At 38.4% G+C, this 14,221-nt stretch overlaps 1 long non-coding RNA gene across 1 annotated transcript in view; it reads left to right on the forward strand.

Annotated features, from left to right (window-relative positions):
- Positions 1 to 13,949, forward strand: part of LOC104847840 — a 48,074-nt gene extending 34,125 nt beyond the window's left edge. Inside the window, exon 4 of the long non-coding RNA XR_776245.3 lies at positions 13,924 to 13,949. This is a non-coding gene — a long non-coding RNA (uncharacterized LOC104847840). The remainder of the gene's footprint in view (positions 1 to 13,923) is intronic.
- The last annotated feature ends 272 nt before the right edge of the window (positions 13,950 to 14,221 follow it).

Raw genomic sequence — 14,221 nt, forward strand, 5'->3', positions numbered from 1 at the left:
CTTCTTCTTCTTCTTCTTCTTCTTCTTCTTCTTCTTTTCCTTGTCTTCGTCTTCCTCTTCTTTTGTACCTGGAATTGAACTCAGAGCCTCATGCTTGCCAGGCAGGTGCTGCGATGCTGAGCTGCATCCATAGCAAGATACTGTGTTCTGGCTTGCATATGCTCTCTCATTTCGAAAACTTTAATATAAGGAAAAACTCAGTTCAAAAGCTATCTTGACTCATAAAAGTCAAATGTTTAAAAAATACTAATTTTGGACATACAAAAGATATATTTCTGAAAAGATTAATACATTCAAACTACTGGTAATTTTGAAGTTAACCTTTTTTTAAAGTCTTTCATGCCTTTTAATGGAAGTTTTCAGGGCTCTATCCTGAGCCATTTAATTTCTGAGAACAGATCTGTCCTGGCTACTCCTTGGCATAGATTCCTGTGCCACCCACGTCGAGCTCCAAATGTGGATCCAAGGACTGCTGAGCTGTGAATACTCTATTTGTGTAATTCTGCCAGTGACCACCCTTAAACTTCAAAGGAATCAAAGGAAAGCAAAGATACGCTGAAATACGCTTTTAAGAAACCCTTAAGGACATGTATAAGGGTGTGAGTTCTTTACACTATACCCTGTCAAATGTGGGTCCTATGGGTCAAGGCCACCTATATACCATTTTTTAGCTGCTAGGGGTTCTGGCATGATCTGTGGCTAAATTGTAGGTGCATATGCACCAGCCTGCCCAGCGCTCCATGAAAAAAATCAGGACTAACCACAGCCTGAAAGAGGAAACTCTCATTTAGTGCAAAGAGTAGGGGAATTATGAGAGCTCGGTCAAAATACCTTCTTATATCCTCTTGCATCCTTAACTAAGACTTCTACATATGTGCAAAACTTTGTACTTTAATTCAAAATGAAAAGACATGAGACAGTAGGGCTTCCCTATCCAGCAGCTACAGATTAGGCAAAAGTTAAACAGAAAGAAATGTAACTGCTTACTGACTTCCCTGCCAACATTACCAACACTAAAAGCTTTGTTTCATCTTGATTTCAATGTGTAAGTTCAATTCTACTCAGTGTTCTGAATTAAAGTGAGGGGAACATCAGTTAATTATAAGTTAATTTTGCCATAACCTGGAATAAATTAGATGATTGCTTAGCTTACATAAATATATTGTAATCATAAATTGGGATTTGAGACTTTGAAGAGAACTTTAAAATTACTTCCCATCCAAACCTCTCATTTTAGAGATGAAAACATGGGGATCCAGTGTGATTAAATGACCTGCCCAAGGTCATCCAGCTAATTAAAAGCTAAGCAACAACTATATTCTATGTCTCCTGCCTCCCCATTGTGCTATTTCATTTTTTGTCTATTATCTCAGCTTTTGATTGTTCATAATAAGATCTAGCAGTGGTCAGGATTAAGCAAAATACCAAATAGACCTCCCATGTTCTTTCTTTGTTCCTGGGTTCCTTAAAAACTGAACTCATTTGGTTTGCTAGTTTAATTATTTTTATATTCTGTGCAGAATCTAATGCTTAGGTTTTCAGCAAAAGTGTTTCAAAGAAATTGTACTGAATATTCAGGGAAACCAACTGGTCTATCCTTTGAGAAACAGCACACTGATGTTAACAGCCGTCCTCTTGATGGTGATTACGGCTGCTTTCTAGTTACACAATGGTAGTAGAAGCTGGTCGGGAATTTATAGTTTCCAGTTCTGTATCACAAAGAATAAATCACATAGAAGAAACACAGACTTAGCAAGAAAATAAAAACAGCAGTATTATCCACATTATGTGAATAAGCCATTCCTTGTTCTCACTGTCTTTCTCAAGTTGCTAATGAGTCATATTCTAGCATGTGCAAGGATGATCAAAATATACGGTGAATATTTAAAAAATTATTTTTAATTTATTAAGTAAAAAACTCATGCTGGTAATTCCCTCAAAATACACACACACACACACACACACACACACACACACTTTGAACACATCTATACTATTGTTCTTGCCACTTTCTGAAGGAATTCTGGAAGTCTTTCATGAGTGCCATTATAAGGTGTGAACGTAAATACTGTGAATTCTGCTCACCATCTGAACCCATGAGATAAGCGTGTTTGAAGAGAGGGGATGTATTTTGAGGGGGATTAATGTCTTTTACTGCAATGATTTCACTTAAGCATTTGTTTAGTTTTTCAATCGCACCTCATATAACTCTTATGCAAAATTTGTTTGTCTTTCTTAGACATAGCTTAAATCATCTCCCCATGTGTATATATAACTGGCCCTGAGTTTATAAGGTTTCAAAATAGGTTGCTAATTAATATTTTAGGAGAAGCAGTATTATATATTAAAAAAACACTTGAATTGGGAATTAGGAGACATGGTTTCTAGTTCTGGACCATCAACAATAACCTGTTCGATTTGGGAGCCATTGCACAAAGTTTCTGGTGACATCCCATCTTCCTTCCAGCTTTAAAGCCATGTGACTTGACACTCTTTTTTAATGAAGTCACAAATATTCATTGAACACTTCCCAGGTGTCTATTATTATAAAGAAGGTAACTATCTCAATTGGAGAGTGCAAACTTACCATACCATGTGTCTTGGGTCCATTTCCCATGACTGTAACAGAATGCCACATACTGAGTAGATTACAAAGAAAAGAAAGATTTCCCACAGTGCTGAAGCTGGGATGTCTAAGAGCATGGCCTAGCATCTTGCAAGTACCCTTATGCTACATGATAATATGGAGAAGGAAGAGAGAGAGGTGACTCTTATAATGAAGCCATTTCTGCCATATCTCTGCTCACTCCTGCAGTGATAGAATTAATCTGTCTATGAAAGTGGATTTCTTACAACCTAACCACCTTTTAAATATCTCATCCAGAACCATCACAAAAGCAATTAAATACCAACATAAGTTTTGAAGGGGACATTTAAACCATAGTGACCTATTATCACCATCACAAATAGAAGACTCAAGTCACTTGCTAGGCACCAAGAAGGGATAAACACAAGGATAAAACAAGACCTCTACTCTTGAAGACATTTTTTTTCTTTCCTTCACATCTCTTTTTTACGGTTAATGGACACATAATAATTGTACATATTTATGGCTTTAACAAACCATCTGGGGAAACAAAAATCCCACACAAGAGGCTAAGTAATGTTCATATTAGCGCTGACCATAGAAAGGATCTAATTTGAGTGTAGTTGGTTTTATTCATGTAATACGTTTAAGAAATACTAAATTAGGCCACATAACATTTAAAATCTATAACCATTTGGTGGAGGGGGAGAGGGAGATGACCAAGACTAGACCTGCACACATGCACAGAAGCTGGAAGGCTACAGCAAGATCACCAAGGCAGGTGCTTCCTTCACGCAGGCAGTACAACCAGGGCAGACACAAAGCCCCACAACTGGGGTTTAGTAATCTGTGGTTGCACTCTGAAAATTCTTTATAATAGCCAGGTGCGGTGACGTGTGCCTGTAATCCCAGCATTTGGGAGGCTGAGGGAGGAGGATCAAGAGTTCAAGGCCAGCCTGGGCTACATAGCAAGAGTCTCTCTCAAAAAAAAAACATCAAAAACAAATATTATATAATTATGATAGTATAGAAATATTATGTAATACCCCTATCTCTGAATTTGGATGCTGTGAGTGAAATCCAATGAGACAATGGAGTAACAGCAGAATCATGGAACCTCAGCTCCCTCATGGTCCTGCTTTCACCTCTGCAGGGCTCGTCCTTTGAGGCCTGCTCTCCGTTTGCCTGCCTCCTTTCCACACCCCTATCTCCCTCTTCTGCCACACGACGGTCCCTCTTGCCCCTTCAGGAGCCTGAGTGCAACCAGGAGAGGGCAGGGCCTATGCATGTTCACCCTGGGTGGCAGCTGACCACAGCCTGAGCCTTACCACACCATAGTGCATTTGCTTGGCAGCATCCCAGAGGCCTCCCCTGGACAGGATGAGCTCTCCACTGCCCTCGTCCAGGTCCTGAGCACATTCCAGCAGCAGTGCTGAAAGGTCGACGAGTCACTCATTTCTTGTGGATGGAGGTGGACCCACCATGTGCCTAGAACCTACCGCAGCTGAGGTCCATAGGTTCCAGTTCCTAACAAGACCAGAACCAGGAACATAGGCTCAGGAACATAGGCTCTTATGCAGCATGAGAGTCTGCACTCACCCACAAACACCTGCTGTTCCATACTTCAGAGCATCCTTTGTTCCTCCTTCCACTCATCACAGCTATGATTTGTATTTCTTTCTTCTGGCCCACCGGAAGCTGGAAGTTTATTGTTTCTTTGTACATAGTACTTAGGAGAAGCAGTACTATATATTATAAAAACACTTGACTTTAGAATTAGGAGACATGGTCCCTAGTTCTGGACCATCAACAATAACCTGTTCGATTTGGGAGCCACTGCACAAAGTTTCTGGTGACATCCCATCTTCCTTCCAGCTTTAAAGTCATGTGACTTGACACTCTTTCTTGGTGAAGTCTATCTTAATGATATTTGGACTTAAAACCAGACCTCTGTAATATAAAAATGAACAGAAAAATTTATGTTAAGCACTTAATATCTAAATTTTCCTTTAGAGCTGGATGTGGTGGCGCATACCTGTAATCCCAGCACTCAGGAGGCTGAGGCAAGAGAATCGCTGTGAGTTCGAGACCAGCCTGGGCTACATAGTGAGCTCCAGGTCAGTCTCAACTACATAGTGAGACCCTGTCCCAAAAAAACAAAAACAAAAACAAAAAATAAATTTTCCTTTAGTTAGAATGACATTAAATAGCAAAAAATACTACAAGATTGAGAGACTCCATGGAAGAAAGCAGAAAAGCTTCACTTTATACCTGTAATAACAGCTTTCCCCAGATTTTTAGACAAAGGTCCCACATTTTCATTTTTCACGGGACCCCAAAAATTATGTAGTCAATCTCACAAACAGAAAGAAAAAACCTGTCTTTATAAGGTTTCCTGGAGCTGAGAGAGGGTGTGTTCAGTGGTATAGTGTTTGCCTAGCATGTGCAAGGTTCCATCCCTTTGCTGAAAGACAAAAATGTTCCCTGACTTGCAGTGGTGTTTATATAATGTTTAAATCTCTGCTCCCCTTTAATTTGTTTCCTTGCCCTCTCCTTGGGGACTCTGCAAACCTCCGTAAGACCTGAGTTTTAATAAGTCATACTTGGAAGTAGTTGTTCCACCAAAATTTGTACTCTTTTCACAATTTGGAGTCAAAAATATTAACTATACATAAATAAATGGCAGAGAGAGAGAGAGAGAGAGAGAGATTCTAGAAACATAAACAGCACCTGCTGTATAACAGACTCAATTTAAGAGAGCAGAGACTAACACTCCTTGGCCTAGTAGACAGACCCTCGCTGGTCTCAGGAGTTGAGACAGTAAAATAGCTCTTGAAGCATGAAGAAAATATACTAAAAGTGTACAACAGTGATTTTGCTTAATACAATTTTTTGGTTTATGCAATTTAAGAAGTCATTTTATTCTGTTTACATGTACTTGTATATGCATGGGCTTTTCAAAATTACATATAATAAAGCAAGCATTCTTTTTTCAGGAAAATAAAAGTTTCAAATATGTGGCTTACATCCTATTGATCCTTCTGCCCAGTGGGCCTGGCACATTAGACTGTTCCAATATTTTGTTCTTTCAACAGCAAATTTGTATCAGACACTTTACTATGGACTCTGCTGGAGGGCTTTTTTGGCCAACCAGTTTTGGGTAGAAGCAAAGATGTGCCTGCTCCAAGCCTATATCTTCAGAGTAGAGTCATCGCATTTAATAAGTAAAAACACACGGTGCCTAGTTATACTTGAAATACAGATAAACAACAATATTTTAGCATAAGTGTGTCACATGCAATATGTGTGGGATTCTCATACCAAGATAAAATCATTGTTAATCTGAACTTCAAAGTTATCAGGCATTTTGTTCAAGAAGATCATTAAACCAGATTTTCTTTGTATATTTGTCTCCCGAATGTTGGTGTATGTGATCCACAGGCAGCCATGCTAAGGTCTTCCCCTATCCTTACTTTATGTTCACACTCACTACATAATCATGTGATCATATACGTCTGAATTATTTTCTTCTTACTATATGCTGGAAGCTCTACTTGACAAAGACTAACCTCAATATATGCTTTTTAAAATTTTCGTGAAAGGAAAGATGGTAAAGTCTCTGCTCACAACTGAAAGCCCTGAAATGGCAACCCTGACTCCCTCTTTTGATTGTACCAGAAATTCGCATAACTGTCCCCAACAGTATAAGTAATCCGTATATTTCTTTGTTACTGTCAGATTTCTTAATATATTTTAAAGGAAAATATAGAGACAGAAGATAACAAATTAGTTATAAAGTAGATGGTATTAAGGGATTATATGCTTATTTTGTATTATTTGCATTATTCTGTATTACTCACTCTATTTTAAAACATACTTTCAAATGTATCTACTATAATTTACTTAATATTTTCTCAGATATGGGTTGTTTCTAGTTTTGTACTCTTACTCTCTTCCATATTTAGGATTACTTCCTCAGGATAGAGTTCCAATTATGGGGACAAAGAACTTGATAAGAGTATCAAGTGGCTGGGGATAAGACTTAGCCATAGGATACTTTCAAATTGCTCTCCGAAATTTCAACCTCTACCAACTTGAGGAGTTCAAACTATCCTCTTCAACCCCAAATGTTCAACTAGCTATTCAATTTTCTAATTCAAAAAGTAAATCATATTTCTTGTTATTTTAATTTGTATTCATCTGATTGCTAAAAAGGCAATATTTATTAGCCATTTTTAATATCACTTTTTTAGATGACTATCTCTTTACAAGAATAAACAAGCTGTAACGGTAACAATGGCAGGATTACCCCTGGGTTTACAATGTACTGGCAAAACAATGGCAACATAAAGAGCTTCTTTTTATTAAACTATCACTGGCCTGCACAGGATACACACTCCTAAATCGGTCAGCAGGGAAACAGAACAGAACAGGACTTTCAATTCCAAACCCTCGGTCATAAGCCAACCCATGATGTCAGAAGATGGAGTCAGCCCCAGTTGAGACGGGAGCAACAAACATCAGCACCTGATACAAGTAGCAAGACTGGAGGGGCTGGGGATTTAGCTCAGTGGTGCCACCGCCTGCCTCGCAAGTGCAAGGTCCCGAGTTTGATTCCCGGTACAAAAAAGAAAAGGATTCGGGAACTGTAGACGTCACCACACACGGTGTCCCTTGTGTTTCCATGCCTTCCATTGGGCATAAACGCGCAAGGGCTAAAGAGAATCAAGAACCAAATAATCACCGGGCGACCATTTGCACAAAGCAAAATCACTTGCTGGTGGCTGATTATCAACTATTTTCCTTCGCACATGTGAAAACTAATGCTCCCTTTTAAAACTACAGAGCTACTAAAAGAAAGTACTTGATGAGATCTCTTGAACATAGTATTTTATGAAAACATTAAGTCGCATCCTTAAAGCATATCCAAACCTTACCCTGATACACCACCCATCATTACCGTTTCCTCTGAGCAAAATTTGTCTCGAGCGAAGTGGAACCATAAAACCTTTGTAAATCACAGTAACGGAAAAGTGCTTCTTTTAAGAGGCACACTTTCAGCTTATACATTCAGAGAGATGTAAACATGAAAAGATGATTGAACAGAATTTTGAAATCTTGAGGCTCAGCAATGCAAGAAAGTATATGATAAAAACTTACTTGAAAGTGTAAATACAAATAGATGCTCTATAAAATTACCTCTTAGTTATGAAGTCTTCTAATTAGTCCTCTTTTTCACTTTTATTTTGATCACAAGGAGACCAAGTATCATGAAGCATCAATTTAGTTAATTATGTTGGCCCTAAAATATATGTTGGTATTAAAATTCTGCCCCCTTTTTTTCCCACTGCCCCTTTCATTGCTAAAGGGCAAAAACGGTTGGACCAGGTTGATGGGGGAGCAGGATGGATAAAGAAGCTGAGTAACTTGTCTGAAGTCACACAGGCTATCACTAACCCAGCCAAAAGCCAAAGTCCTGCTCCCTCCAGTCTAACTCACTAAATCCAACAAGCACCACAGCCTCAGCTGCGGGATTTCTCTAAGTGTGCACTCCAAAGACCAGAAATCAGGCAAACTATAAATGTCACCAATGAGTGCTAAATAGGAACTAGTGAGCACCCAGAGCTGAACCTAAATCCCAACTACAAACACTCTTTCCTAGATCCACTTCTCACATGGGCTCCTGAGTTCTCCTCTATATTATTAGAGCTCCGCAAAGAGAGTCGGTTGGAAAACTTCACATCAACTATGCAAATAAAATGAAGTGAATAGGTTTTTCTTTGAAAGGAGTTTATTTCTTCAAAGTATCAGCTTAGAAGCTGTGAAATCAGCCATGTTTTAATTAAACAAATGCTAAGAAACCTCATATTTTCAGTGCAGCGGGCATGGCTTCTACCATCTGTCTTTTTGCAATTGTAGAGCCTCCACACAGTAAAAAGATGGGTTTATATCCTAACAAACACTTTTCATGAAAATTGTCATCATCTTAACTACCATCAGAATGAACAAAATAGACGTAAAAGAAGTCGTATTTTCAAGTAGGTTTTTGAAAAGGTTCTGATTTCCTTGATGTGCTGTCCATTTTCTTCATTCAAACCATGTTATAGCTGTCACCCATTCCAAAATGAACATCATTAAAGGGGAGAGGGGCTTAGGCAGATGGATGAACACATGTTCCCTAATTTTTAAGCTAGCAGGGTACCTGAAGTGCCTTGAAAACCTATCGTTAAGAAAAATGCAGAAAAATGAGATATCGCACGTGCTGTAGCACAATGCAGAACAAGCTGAAAAGTCAGCACAGTGGCAGGATTTGTTTTTTATCTTGGATGAATCACAAATACATGAAGGTCTTCATTTTGCACTTGCAGAGTTGGAATAATATTACTCACCCTCAGAGAGATTTTACGGTTGTCAGATGGTTTTAAAAGCAGTCACTACTGTCACTACAGTGACTTCAGAATCTTACCTCACGATCATTTACAGTGTAGAATCATACAAACCCTAGTTCCAAAAGTATCATCTGAATCCACACATTTCTCTTCACTCCCATTGTCACTGTCGTAATCTGAAAATGGCAGGGCCTGATAAAAAGGCCGCCTCGCCACCCACGCTCTCAGTTTCCTACCTTCTTTTTCGTTCAGGACTGACGTCAGAGCCTCCAAGTTATAAAAAGTCACTGTGCCCAATTCCACGCTGATTTGAATAAAAATGAGCTTCATGTTTTAAAAAGCTTTGTGTGCGACTCTGGGAGACAACTTGTCTTTTCTTGTTTCGAGATAGACATGTGACCTGTTTCACTTCTAATACTGTTAGCGGATACAGAATGCATCTTCTGGTGCTCCACGCTTCTAGGTCACATTAATTAGAATCTAGAACAAAGTTCTGAATATTTTTTAAAAACCGTGAGGGTCACAGCATTATGGTCATGAATATTAACAAAAATGTCAAGCTCAAGAATCACTATGTACAGTACAACAAAAATGCTGCTTATGTGGTACTTCATGCTTTTGCAAGAGAAAATGCTTTGGAGAAGCACATCTGTTGTTTTTGCCTACGAAGCATCCAGTAATGCCTTTTGAGAGTCATGCCTCCCCTCACTGGATATATCCTTGAGAGGACTCAAATCAAGAGAATGAGTATGTGATCCAGGATGTCAGTCAGAGACTCCCTTCCTGGATCTGAATCTGGAGGAAGGAACATAACCCAGAAAAAGTCAGTTTTACTAATCCTGATAGCAATGGCCTAAAACTATGCACACATTTCTGCTATCTATAGTCCTGAGATTACTTTTTGAAAATTACAATCAATAAACTTGTTTTCAGTGTTATGGATTAAATTTAGAATAAATTCATCATTAAATTAAAAACTGACAAGCTGAGTGTAGTGGTACATGCCTGCGGTCGCAGCTATTTGGGAGGCTGAGGCAGGATGATTGCAAGCTCAAGGCCAATGTGGCTCTGTGCAAGCTGTGGGTTTATACCTAATACTACTTATTTTCACAGCAAGGAAAGTTATAAAATATTATAATTAAATGGAGAAATCTGTAATGCATCTTAGAAGATGCTAAGAATATTTTAATGTTTTCTGCTGTATATTCACATCCCACTTGAGTGGTCACTGAATATTCTATTAGTTCAAAGCAAAGCTACTCAAAGGCATAGTTTTCATTGGTGTTAAGAATATCTACAGCAGGCGGGGAATTTAGCTCCACATTTCGGTGGCCTGCCTTGCAAGCACAAGGACCCGAGTTCAATCCCCGGTACCAAAAAAAGAAAAAAAAAGAAAACAAAAAAGAATATCTACAGCTGGAGAATCACTGCCTAAGTGGTTCCAGTGTGCTGAGGTTTCTTCGCACCACTCTTCCTATAACTGAGTGGGCGAATGTTTCTCGCTCGGTCACTATTAGATCTACAGGCAGAGGAATGCATGGGACTTCAGAATGATGAAGCGGTGGCCAGTAACCACTCAGTTGTTATCCAGGGAGCATCCTTTCATGATCTTCTGAAAAGCAAAATTCCTCTTGCTTCAGGGGAGATTTAATAATCTCAGTTTAAATACAAAGCTCTTGAGTGAGGAATAGCAAAATGCATAGATCCAAAAGCGCTGACTCCAAGTCGACATGTCAAGATGCTATCCTTTATGTCAACAATGTAAAAATATTTTTGTCAAGCCTCTTTGAGAATTAGCGAGCCTTGCTACTTTTTGACTGTGAAATAAACTAGGGCCAAATGATTATTTTTGTTTCTAGAAACCAAGTTTTTACCCAAAGAATGAATATAAGATCGTTTTCCAAAGGACAGTCTCATAGCAATGGATGTAGTAAAATTTTACTTTATAAACCAAATCCAAATACAGTTGTCTCCTGATATCCTGTGAGGCATTAGTTCCTAGATGCCTCAGCGGATACCAAAATCCATACACAGATGCCATTGTCCCTTATGTAGTATGGTGTAGTATGTGCATAAAACTGATGTACATCATCCCATACACTTAAAATCATCCATACATATAAATTATATGTACAGTGTAACTGATATACAATTAGCTGCTATCTGTATTTAGAGAAAAGTGATAGAACTGCACATGTTCAGTACAGATGCAAATTGTATTCAGGCCTAACTAAATGTAGCAACAATGTAAGATTTTCCACCGTATTTTTTATCTATGATTGATTGAATGTACAGATTTGGAACCCATGGCTGTAGAGCACAACTGTTCAAGACAGATCAGGGCCAGGAATGTAGCTCAGTGGTATCTCATCTGCGCTGCAAGCACAAGGTCCTGAGTTCAATCTCCCCTGGTACCAAAAAAAAAAAAAAAAAAAAAAAAGACAGCTCATTTCCCTATTTTAATGTAGAAATTATTTTCAATTTCCAAAATGCTATTATTAAAATAACGGTTTATCACACAATCACTGTCAGCTTGAAAATGAACAATGTTATAGATAATTTAAATGTCCCCAAGTCTTTCTTTCTAGTTTAATGTTGCTTTCCTTCAGTGTCCATAGAAAAGGCTCAAATATCTATCCAATTTCTGCAGGATCCAGCAGCCACCCTAAAATATGCTAAGTTTTCTTAGAGTTTCTGTTGTCTTCTCTTGGTCCGAACACTTGCTCTGGCTAAAATCTTGATTTTAAATTTATCACTTCACTTTCTTTTCTAAACTACTTGAAATGAATGACCACTGACCTTCACAGATGTCTGACCTTAGCAGTATCAGTGGGACTGCATACAAATGCAAGAGGGTATGTAGAATCAGCTACTGCCTGATCATATTGTTTAGAAGGGCTTGGTGAGCCAGTTTCATAAAATATCTAAATTCACCAACACTGTTGCTTGCTAGCTTCTTTCTAAAACTTTGCACGTGCTATTCCCAATACCTGAAATACTTGTCTCTTTCCTTCCTCTGAATTCTGCTGCTGGCTTCTAATAGTATTGTGCATGCCATCACCTTTGTAAGGCAGAATAGGCAGTCCTGCTGTGAGCTCCTACACATCCTTTACTTGCCCTCCCAATACACATCACAGATTTTACATGTTGGTTTGTGTCAAACTATACTCTCTATGAGGGCAGGGACTAACGTATCTGTCCCCAGCTCTTCTCTGAGTGTTTAATCGTAGTGACAAGGAGTTAGGAGCCTTCACTAAGCATTTGCTGACTGAGTGATTGAATGAAAATGGGGTGGGGGGTATCGAGAGGTAGGGTACCCGCCTAGCATGGATGAAGCCCTGGGTTCAAACCCAGAACTGCAGGCAAAAAGCACCAGCCTAGTTCCTAGTCAAATCCTGCAGCAGCAGGCTGTTGATAATTACAAGTCAAAGGAAGAGAACAAAAGGAGAACTGGAAATTTACAAGCAGAGTTATACAAAGATAGAAAATAATGTGGGTAAAGCACTCAAGCAAGATCATTCTTACCTTTTCAGGGAAGTAGGGAGTTAGGAAAATGGCAGTGACATGACAAGCAGTAAACACAAATCACAGGGCTGGGGATTTAGCTCTGTGGTTCCAGAGCCTGACTTGCAAGCCCAAAGACCCGAGTTCGATCCCCACTAGCAAAAACAAACAAATCACACATGATAAATGTTGATCACTTTCAGATCTATTGTATTTCCTTCACTATCATACTGCGTTATTCTTGACTTTTCTATACTTAAATGTCTATAAGTCTCACCAGTTTTAATCTTATTATTATATTTAACCCAGGGGCGAAAGGCACATTAATATATAAGTTTAAATTGAAACATATTTTTATGTGTTAATGATATAAAACAAGACAGTGCTGGAATGGATAATGCATTGTCTTTCTTCATTCGTGATCTCAATGTGTATGTGTCTGCATGTACGTGCGTGGCTTATGGTGAAAATGTCTCATTGGGCTGGAGTAGTGAACATCATATGTATATTAAAAATAACATCAAAACTTTCCTGCATTTTTAAAAGAATTGTTGAGTTGCCTAGGTTTCCTCTAGTAATTTTCTGATATGCCCCCTACTACCACAGCAGGACTGACTTCTTTACCCCTAACTTAGAAAAAGCATTAGTCCTAGCCTTGAAATGAAAGTTTTTGTAATATTTAATCTTTTTTTCATCTTCCTTTGCTGCAGTTTAAGTCCCATTACTCCTGGTCCTGTCCTTGTTGACTAATGAGGATAATTGGTCCCTTTCCTCCTGAAAACATCCTTTTATGTGTTTTGGAGAGTTATTACAACCCTTTTCAGTCCTCTCTTCTCTAAGCAGAGCAGGCCTGATTCTCTTAACCTTTCCTCACAGGGCTGATTTTCCAAACCTTTGATCATTTTTGTTGTTCCCCTCTGAACTCTCTCCAATTTGTCTGTCTCTTTCAAAACGTGGTGCCCAGGAGAAAATTCAATCCTTCAGTTGAATTTTAATCAATATGGCATTAACATGGCCAATGTTTAGTGGATATGAAATAGAATCTTAAATATTACTTATCCAAATTGTGGTATAGAAGTTCCTTTTATTTACCAAACAAGAGAATTAGGAATTTTAATTTGACGCTCAATGTTCCTCAAATAATCCACATGTAGTATACAAGAGTAGTTGAAAAACAGTGAGCTGTCAAACAATAGTGAACAGAATGTGAGTTGGAGAGACACGATAACATTTTTAGAGTGACTAAGACTTCTAAAGGAAGGTAAATAAAGCCTTTCAAATATGAACAAAGACTTCTGTACTGTTCTATATCACTTTACTCTGTTATGTAGTATCTAATGCTTGTAAAAGGATTTATTCTGTTTATGTTTCCTTGGAAGTCTCTGAGGCACAGGTTCTCACAACTCAAATTAATAAAGGACTTATTTTTATTTTTTATTTCAGATTAAAATTATACCAGCCATTACCAAAAACTTCAGTCCTTCAAGTGATTGGATAAGAAGAAAGAAAGCTTTTCAATTGAAACCTGAAGAAATATTAAAGTATAGTTTAGAAGATGACAGGCTTTAAAGGTATGTAGAATCAGCTACTGCCTCATCATATTGTTTAGAAGGGCTTGGTGAGCCAGTTTCATAAAATATCTAAATGCACCAACACTGTTGCTTGCTAGCTTCTTTCTAAAACTTTGCACGTGCTATTCCCAATACCTGAAATACTTGTCTCTTTCCTTCCTCTGAATTCT

This window comes from Fukomys damarensis, unplaced genomic scaffold, assembly GCF_012274545.1.
Source record: "Fukomys damarensis isolate Sample0158 unplaced genomic scaffold, DMR_v1.0_HiC HiC_scaffold_4, whole genome shotgun sequence".
Classification (NCBI taxonomy): domain Eukaryota; kingdom Metazoa; phylum Chordata; class Mammalia; order Rodentia; family Bathyergidae; genus Fukomys; species Fukomys damarensis.